We start from the raw sequence: 12,765 nt of genomic DNA on the forward strand, positions 1-12,765 counted from the left end.
TTTCATATGCTATTAAAGTCATCTCCCTTCCTCCAGTTTCTCTCCTCCGTATAACCGTGTCTGAGAAAACCATGCCGGGCTCATGTTCCCTACAGGAGTCTGTGCCTCCCTGGTGGCTGCTCTCCATGGCCCTGCCTGGTTCCCTGGGGGCCAGAGCAGGCCCCGAGCCTCCTTCACCCTCGTAGGCCTTGGCCTGGGTTCTGCCTGGTTCTCCAGGTGGGGCTGAATTTGGGAACCAGTGTGCCCAGTTGGCTATCTTTGGAAGGGCCCCGGGGACTTGGCCCACGCTCTTATTATAATCCTAGAATGTGCAGTCTAGTGGGGGACCTTGAGACCCTTTATCCAGCCCCTTTGGCTCTAGTCTGTTTTCTTTAGGTAACTGCCTTCTTCGCTTAAAAAAAAACAAAAACAAAAACAAAAAAACAAAACAACTCTGAAGATGCAGGTCCTTCCTTCTGCATTTCTTGAAAAGGCTTTCCTGCACTTTGCTTGCTGTTGGCCAAGAGAGGTTACACTGCTGTATGCAGGCCCACTGGACTCAGAGGAAGGGCCAGCCTGAGGACTCTCCCCACCCCTGAGGAGCACTGGGCACCAATGACCTTATTCCATCTTGGCCCTGAAACGAGGAGGCCCCTTGGTTCTTGAAGCTGCCATGTAAATTACATGTTTTTACACATCACCTGTTAGTGGCTGATTTGACTCTCCTGATTTCGTTATTCACGCTTTAGGCTATATCCACTCATTTAAAGGCATCTGAGCACAAGTGGAAGATGCAGTGGAAGTGGGAGCAGAGAGTAAGCGGGGAGATTGGAGAGAAACAGGAAGTCATTCGTGGCTGCCTTGCAAATAGATTCCCAGGAGTTCAAGTCCATGGGTGCCTAGGGCTGGCACGCCCCTCGAGTGGGTGCAGAGAAAGCGGAACACTGGCTGGCATGAAAATGAAAGTCCCTCAGTTGTGTCCGACTCTTTGCAACCCCGTGGACTACACAGTCTGGAATTCTCCAGGCCAGAATACTGGAGTGGGTAGCCATTCCCCTCTCCAGAGGATCTTCCCAACCCAGGCATTGAACCAGGGTCTCCTGCATTGCAGGCGGATTCTTTACCAACTGAGCTATCAGGTATATTTCTCCATAAATTCCCAGCTAGAAGAACACCCCCTTCCCCAACTCTACAAGCTGCACTTGGATGGAGTATTTGAGAGCAGATGATTCCTCCCAGGAGACCATGAGTATTTGAGATCCTTGAGGGCAGGAGGTGGCATCTACAGCTTTCTCTTTTTTTTCCCCTGCATTTTTGTGTTTTTTTTTTTTTAACAGAAAAACCACTTTGAAGATGAGTAGGGCTGGGTGTTGGTGTGGCCCATGTGACTGAACCCTTGGATGGAGCACAAGGCTCTCCAGCACTTTTTGTTCTTTTCCTCATTTGCCATGCTGTGGGACAGCATCTTGCCTCTGGACACCACTGTGGGCTTTTCAATGACAGAACGGAGAGTTGACAGTGACCTCCTGGCTCAGCTAGTCCCAACTCAACAGAGGAAGAGTGATGACAGGGAGCATCAGGGACTCTAAGGACAGGGACAGACCCTAGCCATCCGCGCTCCACCACTTCCCTCTATCTGATACCTCCCTCTCCAGGGTCTTGAGCAGCCTGTGGCCCAGCTGGAGTTAGAATTTGAGCCTCTCGATTCTAGCTGAGTGCTTTTCTCTGCTCCCCTGCCCTCCCAGTGCTCTGTGTTTTCTCTGCAGCCCACAGACCAGGGTACAACCCACCCACAGGCAGGAGAATGAAACAGGATCTTAAATAGTGCAGGGCATGCTTCCACCCCAGAAAGACGCTCCCCCTGGCAGGTAGCTGATGCTTGACCTTCCACCATTAGAGATTCATTCCTTTGTCACTTGGAAGTGAGGCCGGCCCATAACTCTGGAAAGGCCACCCATGGCTGATAGCTAACAACCTGCTTGGGCTGTTCCTGCAGGACAGTTGGTATCTGATGGTGGCAGGGGTGGAGGAGAAGCCAGGACAGAGAGATCTGAAACTTGCTGAAGCAGGAGGACGGCTTCCCAGGTGGTGCTAGCGGTAAAGAACCTGCCTGCCAATGTGGGAGACAGAAGAGACGCGGATTCAATCCCTGGGTCGGGAAGATCCCCTGGAGGAGGGCCTGGCAACCCACTCCAGTGTTCTTGCCTGGGAAGTCCCACGGACAGAGGAGCTGTGGCAGCCTACAGTCCATGGGGTCACACAGAGTCGGACGTGACTGAGCATGCATGAAGACGCAGAAAGACCACGAGCTGGGGGTGTCGTGAAAACGGGTCCTCCTTGTTGCAGACATTCCTTACAGGCTACCACCCATCTGCCCAGCACACACAACAGAACACGACCAGAGCTGCTTCCGCATGGACTGAGCCGCACGGTGCATTGGTCCCCGGCTGAGGGAACAGAAGTGCTTGAGCTGTTGTTTTGTGACCAGAAGGCAGAGGAGGGGCCCCAGAGGCCGAGGGGATGGTGTGCTTGCTACCCTGACACAGGGCTTTGTGTTCTTGCAGACACAGAGTGGGAGGGTTCCGGCCAGAAACAGAAAGGGCCGATTCCCCAGGAGGCTCAGAGGGACTCAGAGCATGAGGAGGGGGCTGGGGGCTCATCAGGTCTTGCCCCCAGCTTCTGCACAGCATCCAGAACTGCCAGGTGGCCGGGGAGACGACAGCCCTGCACGGCCATCAGCCTCCTTCCAAGCGACACGGTCGATGTGGGCACGGGCAAGGCTCCTGGAAGCAAGTTCAAGGTTACCGGACGGTGATGAAGGGGAGCAGAGATGAAGAAGGAGATTCCGTGTGAGTGCCTATGGGGTGGTCCTGCAGGGTCTCCTGGAAACTCATAGATAGGAGGGGCTTTGGTACGGGAGGGGGTTATAAAGGATCCTCTGTCATGTGACATCTTAAAAAGCAGAACTCTGGGCCCCTGTTACTTGGTTGGGACACAGGGTGGAGTTGGCCTGGTTATAACTGGAGTTCCTCTAATGCCATCTGAACCCTGCCTGAGATGCTGCTTGAAAAAGAGCCTCTGGTCCTGGAACCTGGGATAGAGACCGCAGCCCTGCTTGGAGAAAGTGCCGGAGCTCACGGGTGCAGCCTCCTCTTCCCCTCTATGTCTAGGCCATGAGTCTACAGGACTGGAACTTGACCCAAACTCAGTCTGGGAAAGGGCGGAGTTTTCAGGGACCTCATTATCCAACCTGGAGGAGGAAGGGGGAAACCTAACCCACCTTGTCTTATGAACTTGAAGGTAAAATGAGGCTGAAGGAGGAAGACGAGGTGTGCTCAGAGGCTCCGGGCTGGAAACCATGACCTGAATGAACCTCCTGGGGCCTAGATTATGGGCCAGCGGGGAAAGGGTACAGACAGAGATTTGTTTTAAAAAGAGAAGGCCATCTCTGCAGGCTGGAGAAAAGTCAGAGCAGATAAGCAGAGTTGTTCTGCTGTCGTTGCCCCTGGGCCCGCTCTCTCCTTCCTGCCTGTGATTAATCCCATGCTGGTTCAGGACGCATTCCCTAAGTCCCCAGGCTGTGGAGTGGCAGATCTGGCCCCTTGCATAAGCCGAGTTTTCCAGAAGTTAAAAGGGCGAGGTCCTCCACGCCTGCAAATATGGTATGCGACCCAGGGTGACACCACTCAGGGCAGGTACTAAGCAGATGTGACAGAAGGAGCCGCAGCAGGAACACGGCCTGATAGGTGCCATTTAGATGGAGTGACCCTGTCTCGAGCCATTGCCCGGTTGACGGATGCTGCGGCCTCAGGGGGATGGGGTGTGCTCGTCACCTGGAGAGTCAAACAGAACTGGAGGAGATGCAGTTTTGGTAGAGTGAGGTCGGTCACATCCAGCCGCACACCATTGCACCCGTCTACTGAGCTCTGCAGGGAGCCTGGCTCTGGGTCAGGCACGTTGCCACAGTTCAGCCTGCCTCTTTTGTTTTTTTATTTGAAGGATAGTTGATTTACAATGTTGTGTTAATTTCTGCTGTGCAGCACAGTGACTTGTATATATATATTTTTTTTTTCTATTTTTCTATTCTTTACATTATATTTTATTCTTTATGTTTTTGTTCTTTTCCATTAGGGTTTATCATATGGAATATATTCCCCTGTGCTATACAGTAGGGCCTTGTTGCTTATCCACCCTCTATATAATAGCTTGCATCTGCTAACCCCAACCTCCAGCTCCATCCCTCCCCCGCTTCTCCCCATTGGCAACCACAGGTCTGTTTTCTGTCTGTCTGTAATTCTGTTTTGGTTCCATAGATATGTTCATTGTGTCATATTGTAGATTCCACATGTAAGGGACATCATATGGTATCTGTCTTTCTCTTTCTGACTTAACTTCACAACGTATGACAATCTCTAGGTCCATCCACATTGCTGCGGGTGGCATTATTTCATTCTTTTTTATGGCTGAGCAGTATTCCACTGTGTATATGTACCGCATCTTCTTTACCCATTCCAGTCAATGGACACTTAAGTTATGTCCATGTCTTGGGTATTGTGAAGAGTGTCATGAACTAGGGGTGCGTGTATCTTTTTGAGTTGGAGTTTCGTCTGGATATATGCCCAGGAGGAGTGGGATTGCCGGATCATATGGAAACTCCTATAGTTTTTTGAGGAACCTCCATCTGTTCTCCATAGTGGCTGCACTAACTTATATTCCCACCAACAGTATAGAAGTTTCCCTTTTCTCCACACCTTCTCCAGCATTTGTTATTTGTAGACATTTGAATGATGGCCATTCTAACCGGTATGAGGTGATATCTCATTGTATTTAGTTTTGTTTGCATTTCTCTAGTAACTAGTGATGTTGAGCATGTTTTCATGCACCCATCTGGCCCACCTCTTTTTGCAAATGGGGTTCTCGGGGCTCAGAGAAATAGAGCGATGTGCCCAGAGCCATAACGGAAAGTATCAGAATCTGGATTTAAAACCAGGTCTGTGCTCCTTCTGCTGGTGGAGTTGGGGAGACGGGGGCTGTGTTTAGTCCCCTATTAGGAGCGTGACCTGAGAAAGCTCTGAAACCTTCCTGAGCCATCCCTCCCTGATGCACAAAACAGGGTATAACGCAGCTCGCCTCTGGGGTCAGTGTGGGCTCGGCGCCTGGCCTGGAGCAGGCGCTTGGTCCGCAGTCACAGCTCTGAGGTCACCGTGCTCCCTCCCTTCCCTCCAGGCCCTGGAGAGAGGCTGCACAAGCTCGGGAGAGGCCCTGAACCCTGCCAGGGCTGGTCCAGCCCAAGAGAGGGAGGCCCTGCTCTCTGGAAGCCATAGCTGCATTTGAATTAAACAGATACCTGGATGGTCCATGAAACTGAAGCCACTCTTTTCTTGTATGATTTTTAAACATCACCCAAGCATTACGCAGGTTTTCCCATAGAATAACCCTGGGAGGTGTGTAATGATGACAACTGATTTTTGTTTTCCTGCAGGAGAATCAGCTCCAGGGGGACCGCTTCTGATGAGATGAAGACTCTGGCTGGCTTTGTCAGCACCCCAGCAAGCTGCTGCCTGGACTATCAGCCAGGGTGAACATTGAGTATTTGGGACAAGAAATTAATGTGAATATATTTTGAAGCCAAGAGTCATGAGACATGTAGAAGTTCTGTCTGCATGTACCTGGATACATACATGAGTCAGAGAAGCAGTTTGGGGATCATCTGCTGCTTTGAATGATTCATGTGTCAAAAAAGATCACTGAGACCTCATGGGGGTGTAACTGGCCACAACCGCGCAGCCTGGGCTGTCGGGAAGCTTGCTGGCTCCCCCACAGAACTCTGCCCCTGGTAAGCATCTCAAAAATTAAGTGATGACTATTTATAATGATTGCCTGCTTATTGACTTTGAGGCTGCGAAAGCCAAAGAGGACTGTTTAAAAAAAAAAATGGAGTGCGACCTCTTAGCCCAGTGCTGGAGTGACCATTGCGATGAGCATTAGCGGCAGGCCTTCTTTGTAAATGTCTGACTGGCCAGGAAGGGATTTTCCATTTGATCCCTCTGACACGCCTTACTTTTCAGCCTTTGTTTTGGCCATCAGAGTTGAGTTTTGGTCTGAGATGTGACCAGTCTTGGTTGTCATTTGGGTGTGATTGGATTCATCATTCATATCGTGCATAAAAGGACAAAGCAGAAAGGGGACATGGGGCTTATCTCATGTGAACCACCCCTCCCCCCCCTTTTTTTTAAAGAAAAAGAAAGGGGTTTGAAGAGGGAAAGGGACTTTTTCAAGCTACCCAGCCATTGACTAACAGAGCTGGGACCAGAGCCCAGATCTGCTGACCCCTGCAGTGACCCTCTTCCCCCACATCACTCTGTTTCCCTCTTATGTGGACAGACATGATCTTCTATGAAGATGCTGGAAAGGAAACCCACTTCTATTAGAACACTATTTCCTAGGAATTGTCTTAGATGCTTGGTCTACCTTGGCTCATTTTATTCTCACAGTGCATCTGCCAGAGAGCCGTCTCCATGAAGCCACTGATATAGGAATGAGAGGTTAACTGACTGGTCTGTAAGACCACAAAGCCCAGGCCCTTTCTCCCAGGCTCTGGCCAAAGGTCTCTCCTACCTTTCGCTTCTTCCTCCCTCAGCCTCTCACACACTCTGAAACAGGCTCTAATGGCCTAACATGGGAGGTTTTAAGCGGTATAAGGTTTCCTTGGGTTACAGGTGAGTCACGGGTGGACTGCATCTTATCGGCAAGTCTGGACACAACAGATGTTTCAAAGGGACTAAGCAAGACTTACTGGGAAGTAAGGGTGTGGTTTTGCAGGTGGTGGTTTTCTATTGGGTCCCCTGGACAAGAAGCAGGGGCATCTGGCCTCCAAGCCAGGTTCTCCTGGCACAACTTTCTAGAAGGAGTGGGAAATGAGACGTGCCCCACAGGCCTGAGTGTCCCCGTGCACATTGCACCCAAGTGACAGGTAATTGATACCATTTTTTTGGCCTTTATTATTTTTCAGACCATAGAACCTCTTGGTAGCATCCAATCCATGCTTGGCTGCCTAGACCTGGAATCAACCTGGTTTCCTCTCAGGAAAAATGCCCCATGCCTCAGCTGGTCTCGTGAACACTCTGCCAGGCTGTCGAGCTCTTAGTGTAGGAATGCTTTTAAAACAAGGACTGTGTCTTTTATTTCATGGATCCTCCCCCTCAAGTCCCTGATCCAGGGCTTTTAATGCAGTAAGTAAATATTTTTGTACTTAACATTGGAATAGTGGCAGGGTAGGGAGGCTGGATTTTCACCTTCCAAGGGTTCAGGCTACACCCCAAGGAATCAAATTTTTGAAAGGATCTGGCAACATACATTAAAATGCTGCCACTTTTGAGAAACTATCCTGTGGAAATGAAATTCCTGTTCATAGGGGTGTATGTAAAAGACCATTTATTGCAAAATGCTTAGAGTGACAAGAAAAATCAGAATGACTTGAAAATCCATCAGTAGGAGGGTGCTGGTTGACAAAAGCATGGTTTATCCACATAGCGAGACATTTTGCATGTTTTAAAAATAATAACTTGGATTTACATGTAATAACCTGGAAAGGAGTCTCTAAGGTAATAACATACTGTTTAACAAAGAGATCAAGTTGCTGAGTGATGTATGTTATTCCACTTCTGTACAACACATTGATGGTCCCTGACTTAGCAGAGTTTTGATTTATGATTTTACAACTTAACCATGGTATGAAAGTGATGGTGTGTTCGGCAGGAACCATACTCTAAAGGTTGAATTTCAACCTTTTCCTGGCCTAGGGACATGCAGTCCAATACAATCTTGTGATGCTGGGCAGTGGCAGTGACCACATCTCCTGGTCGGCCCTGCAGTTGAGGTAGACAACCGATGCTTGTAGAGCCATTCCGTACTCAGATAGCCATTCTGCTTTCCTGCTTTCAGTATATTACATGTGGGGAGGTGGGGTGTTAGCAAATGGACTTTGTGTGAGATGATCTTGCTCAGCTGCAGGCTGATGTAAGTGTTCTGAGCGTGTTTAAGGCAGGCAGGGTGACCTGCCTGTGATGCTCGGGAGGGTAAGCGCATTTTTGACTCATGGTATTCTCCATCTGGGATGGGTTCATCAGGAGACAATTGCTACTGTAAGTCAAGGAAGATCTGTTCATACATTTGCATGAGAAACAAAGGCAAGATATACAGAAACATGCGAGCATCACCAGAGAGGGGTAACTTAATTTTTAAGTTTTTAAAAATCTAGCAGAGTTTATATTAAAGAAAAAAAATGCTTTAGGAAGGGAAGAGATAGATCAGGGCAGTTAACTGGTCCAGAAAGAAAACAGGTGGAACCAAGCACAGCTTTTTTTGCCACCTCAGCTTCCTGTGCACCCCCAGGCAGGACCATCCCTAAAACTCAGGATGAGCTCTTCGCTGGGGCAGGTCACACAGGGTGTTATGTCCCAAGAAATATCAGTACTTGATGTTTTGGGGAGGGAGGCAAGGCTGCAAAATTTCCCATCCATAAAAGTTTTGGAAGCACTCAGGAACTTTAGTATCTTGATAATGTGTCCCCAGCCTTACCTGAATGGAGGCTACTATGCTTCTAGTCCAGGTCCTAAAGCCTCCAGGGTCTCCTGTCTATATCAGTGGTTAGTTCTTGCAGGGCCTCCCTGACAATAAACCATTGGTTATAGCTGTATTGAACCTATAAGACCCAATCCATATGACCTCTGATAGTACCTCTGAATCCATAACCATCTCCTCCTGAGAGGTCATCAGGGTAGGGCTGTGTCTTTTCATCTTCTGGTCCAGAACACCCAGCACAGTGCTTGGCTTAACGTATCTGCTATAGAAGGGCTAATGGAAGAAAACGTGTGCTGAGTTCTGGCACCAGATAAATGGAATTGACTTCTAGCTGGCTTTGGGGACCCAGGAGAGATTTTCCAGAAGAAGGTGAACCTTAATGACTTAAGAGGAAAGGAATGGAGTATCCAGCTTCCACCAAGGAGAAGAAGCTGATTTTTGTTGTGACAGCATTTTAGAAAGACTAAAATAGTATCTCTAAGGGCTCTGCTACCTTATTCCTCTTCTGCCTCCTCCAGAGAAGTTTGGGTTCCATCGTGGGCCACTGAGAAAATGTATGGATGTCTTTTGAGTCCTTCTCACCTTGGGAGGGCTCCCCTGAGAGCTCAGTTGGTAAAGAATCTGCCTGCAATTCAAGGAGACCCCGGTTCAATTCCTGGGTCAGGAAGATCCACTGGAGAAGAGATAGGCTACTCACTCCAGTATTCTTGGGCTTCCCTTGTGGCTCAGCTGGTAAAGAATCTGCCTGCAGTGTGGGAGACCTGGGTTCAATCCCTGGGTTGGGAAGATCCCTTGGAGAAGGGAAAGGCTATCCACTCTGGTATTCTGGCCTGCAGAATTCCATGGACTGTATAGTCCATGGGGTTGCAAAGAGTCGGACATGGCTGAGTGACTTTGACTTTCACTTTTCACCTTGGGAGAAAGGTAGGTAACAATAGCCTGGGGTTTAGCTTCTTAGGGGCTTAAAACACCAAGGAGTAAGCTCTGAAGAACTACCAAGAAAATGCCTCCCAGATATAGTTAGAATAAATATTCAAGTCAAACAAGATCATATCCAGCAGAAGACTACAATGAATCCATTTAATCAGACATTATCAGAGTAAAGAAGAAATAACATTCTGGTTTTTATGGCAATGGAAAAAAAAAAGGGAAGAAACTCACATTACTTTGCAGGCATTGGTGGCACTCTTCAAGTTGTTTTGGGGAACGTAGTTTAAGAAACAATTTGGCTTGAATTGGGGAGAAATAGGACTGTGGAGCCTTCGTGCAGGAGAACTCCCCAGGTGAGGGGCTGTCTGAAGGCTCAGCCAGGTAGCTGGCTGCTGCAGCCTTGGCTTGGCTCCCACCTCCCAGAAGACACTAAGAACAGTGCTGGGTTTGCTGCTGGGAGGTGGTGATGGATAACGACTGTGGCCTGATTCTTGAGGCGCCATGGATTCACTGCAGCGTGTCTCAGCCATATGTGAGCCCTGGCCACGTGTGAGCTCCCCCGAGGAGGAGGACTCGGGGGTGGGGAGCCACGTGACACGTCTTATACATCCCCTCTTATTGCAGCAACCACATTTGAACAAGCTGGCATCTGGGTTTCCCTAAACAGTATGTGTGCAGGCCAGAGAAACTGCACCCTGAGCCCAGGTGCTGGATTTGGGGAGGCAGCAGAGGAAGGGTTGGCTGGCTTCTGAAGAACATCTACTACACACGGTCTTCATCTTCCGGGGGTGGGGCTTGGAGGAGACGAAGATGGGGTGGATGGAACATCAGAGGCATTGCTCAGCCTTCCAGAGTTTGCAGCTCTGCTACTACATCTATGCCAAATAATGAGTCCAACTGAACCCTTCTAGTGACAGGCGACTTGGTTTTTCTGTGGCATCTCATAAAGAAGGATTGTGGTTGTACGGTTGCTAAGTCATGTCTGTCTATGACCCCATGGACTGCAGCACACTAGGCCTCCCTGTCCCCCACCATCTCCTGGAGATATAACCACCCCAACCCGTCTATCTGGGGTGGCCCTGCTTGGCCTGGCTCATAGCTTCATTGAGTTATGCAAGCCCCTTTGCCACGACAAGGCAGTGATCCATGAAGGGGTTAGGCAGGATAACTGGTCCAATTACAGCATAGTCCTCCCCAAGGTCCTTCAAAAACCTCTGCATACTCAGCCAACCCACAGCACAGCTTTACTCTCTCAAGGACCTCTGTTAGGGATGGACATTTTGATAATGTGAGGCTTCTTACAGTTTTGGATGGGTCTTCTCTGTGACTTAGGGATATTTCCTCAAATGGGTCTTTTCATCTCTAAATAGCCAACTGTCCTCAACCATGACTACCTGTTAGACTCATCCGGGGACTTAAAAAAAGATCCAGGTACTAGTTTCTTCTTAACTAAGTCTTAGTTTCTGGGGGTAGAACCAGAGCATGGTGTTTCTAAAACTCTCTGGATGATTCTCAGCAAGGTTGGGACCCACCCCCTGTCCCTGGAACCCTGGGTGACCTCTGGAAGATCATGCTGGCATCCTGGATTCGCAAGCCCACTCCACCACACGGGCAGTTCTCTTGTGTTTTTGTGTCATCTGTTATGATGTGGAGACAGCGACAGTATATCAACTTCACAGAGTTGTTGAAAGAACCTCACGAGGACACATTACGTCTGGGAGAATCTCCAGCACGTGAGAAGGGCTTCATTGAGTTGAACTCAGAGCCCCCCAGCTCAGGGCCTTGAAATGTGAGTGCAGTGTCCGTGTTCTTAACATGAGCCAGGCATGTTCTAAGCATTTCACTTGTACTATTCAATCCATTTTGTTGCATTGAAGACCTGGTGTAAGAAAAATGACAACAGCAAAATTAGTCTTCGGGATTTCTTTACCAGGTAGGACTTACTGTACAGACCACACATTTAACTCACACCCTGGAGAGCTCCCCTGTACCCCTGGTCATAGGCCCTCTTGCCTCCCACCAGAGTCCTTTCCAAAGAAAGCTCTTCTATAAAAGTTCTGTATATTTCAAAACATCCAAGGTGATTAAGGGCTTCTCAGTTGGCTCAGTGGTAAAGAACCCACAGGAGATGTGGGTTTGATCCCTGGGTTGAGAAGATCCCCTGGAAGAGGAAATGGCAACCCATTCAGTATTCTTGCCTGGGAAATCCCAAGGACAGAGGATCCTTTCGGGCTACAGTCAGACTTGCAAAGAGTCAGATACAACTTAGCGACTGAACACATGCATGCGCATCCAAGGTGATTGGACCTCCTCAATGGCCATTCCAGTGTCTTTGCCTATTGCTAAAGCCCAGTGCCTACTCATGGGCTAGGTATAAAAGTGCTGCCCAGTAAGTTCTTGGTGGAATGACTACATTAATCCTACAAAGGAGTATGCCAACATACTTGTGCAAAAGATAGGGAGAAAGACCGAAATCCTTGTGAACAGTGGGGATGGTGAGAAAAATGGTACCACAAAATGCCTTCTGTGTGCTGGGCACTTTAAATACATTATGACTTTTCACAACTCCAGGAGATGAGTATTCAGGTCATCTTTTGCTGTGTAGCAATTTACCCCCAAACTTAGTCTTTTAAAGTAGTGATTAATGAGGTGGGAGCGTAGAAGGGGCCGCTGCTGTCTGCTCCAAGCTGGCTCTGCAGAGGACAGGAGCATCCACTTTCAGACAGCCCAGTTGGTCCTCCAGCCACTCTGAAGCCACCCTGAGGGCCTTGGCAACTGGGCACCACCCCAGGCTGGCTCAGGGTTGGATGTGTTGGCCTAGGACACTCTTTGCCATGAGAATACAGCTTTCCCATCTCAGCCTCTCTGCTCCCCATTCTGAGGGGAGCCGTGCCTGGGGAGAAGCCAAGCGAGAGATTTCAACAGAGAACAGAGGAAACACACCCACTGAGGTTCTCATAGCAACATAATCACGCACAGGCAGCAGCCTATTTTGGTGGGAGCTTGTCTGAACCTCCCTCCCCACCCCGGTTAGTCACAGAATGGATGCCCTGCACAGGCTGCAGCAGTGTGGGGTGGCATGGGCTGGGGTGAGGGGAGAATGCTGGACTGGAAGCCAAGGGCTGGGGAGCTCATCTCAGATGCTCCATCAGCCAGCTGAAGGATCACAGGGTCCTTGCCCGAAAAAATGACAGGATAGGACTGAAGTGGAAAGATCCTTTCTGGTTTCCTTTGATCTTACAAGTGCTGAGCCTCTCCCAGTGGAAGATCATA

The sequence above is a fragment of the Bubalus kerabau genome, chromosome 1 (assembly GCF_029407905.1).
Source record: "Bubalus kerabau isolate K-KA32 ecotype Philippines breed swamp buffalo chromosome 1, PCC_UOA_SB_1v2, whole genome shotgun sequence".
NCBI classification, from domain to species: Eukaryota; Metazoa; Chordata; class Mammalia; order Artiodactyla; family Bovidae; genus Bubalus; species Bubalus kerabau.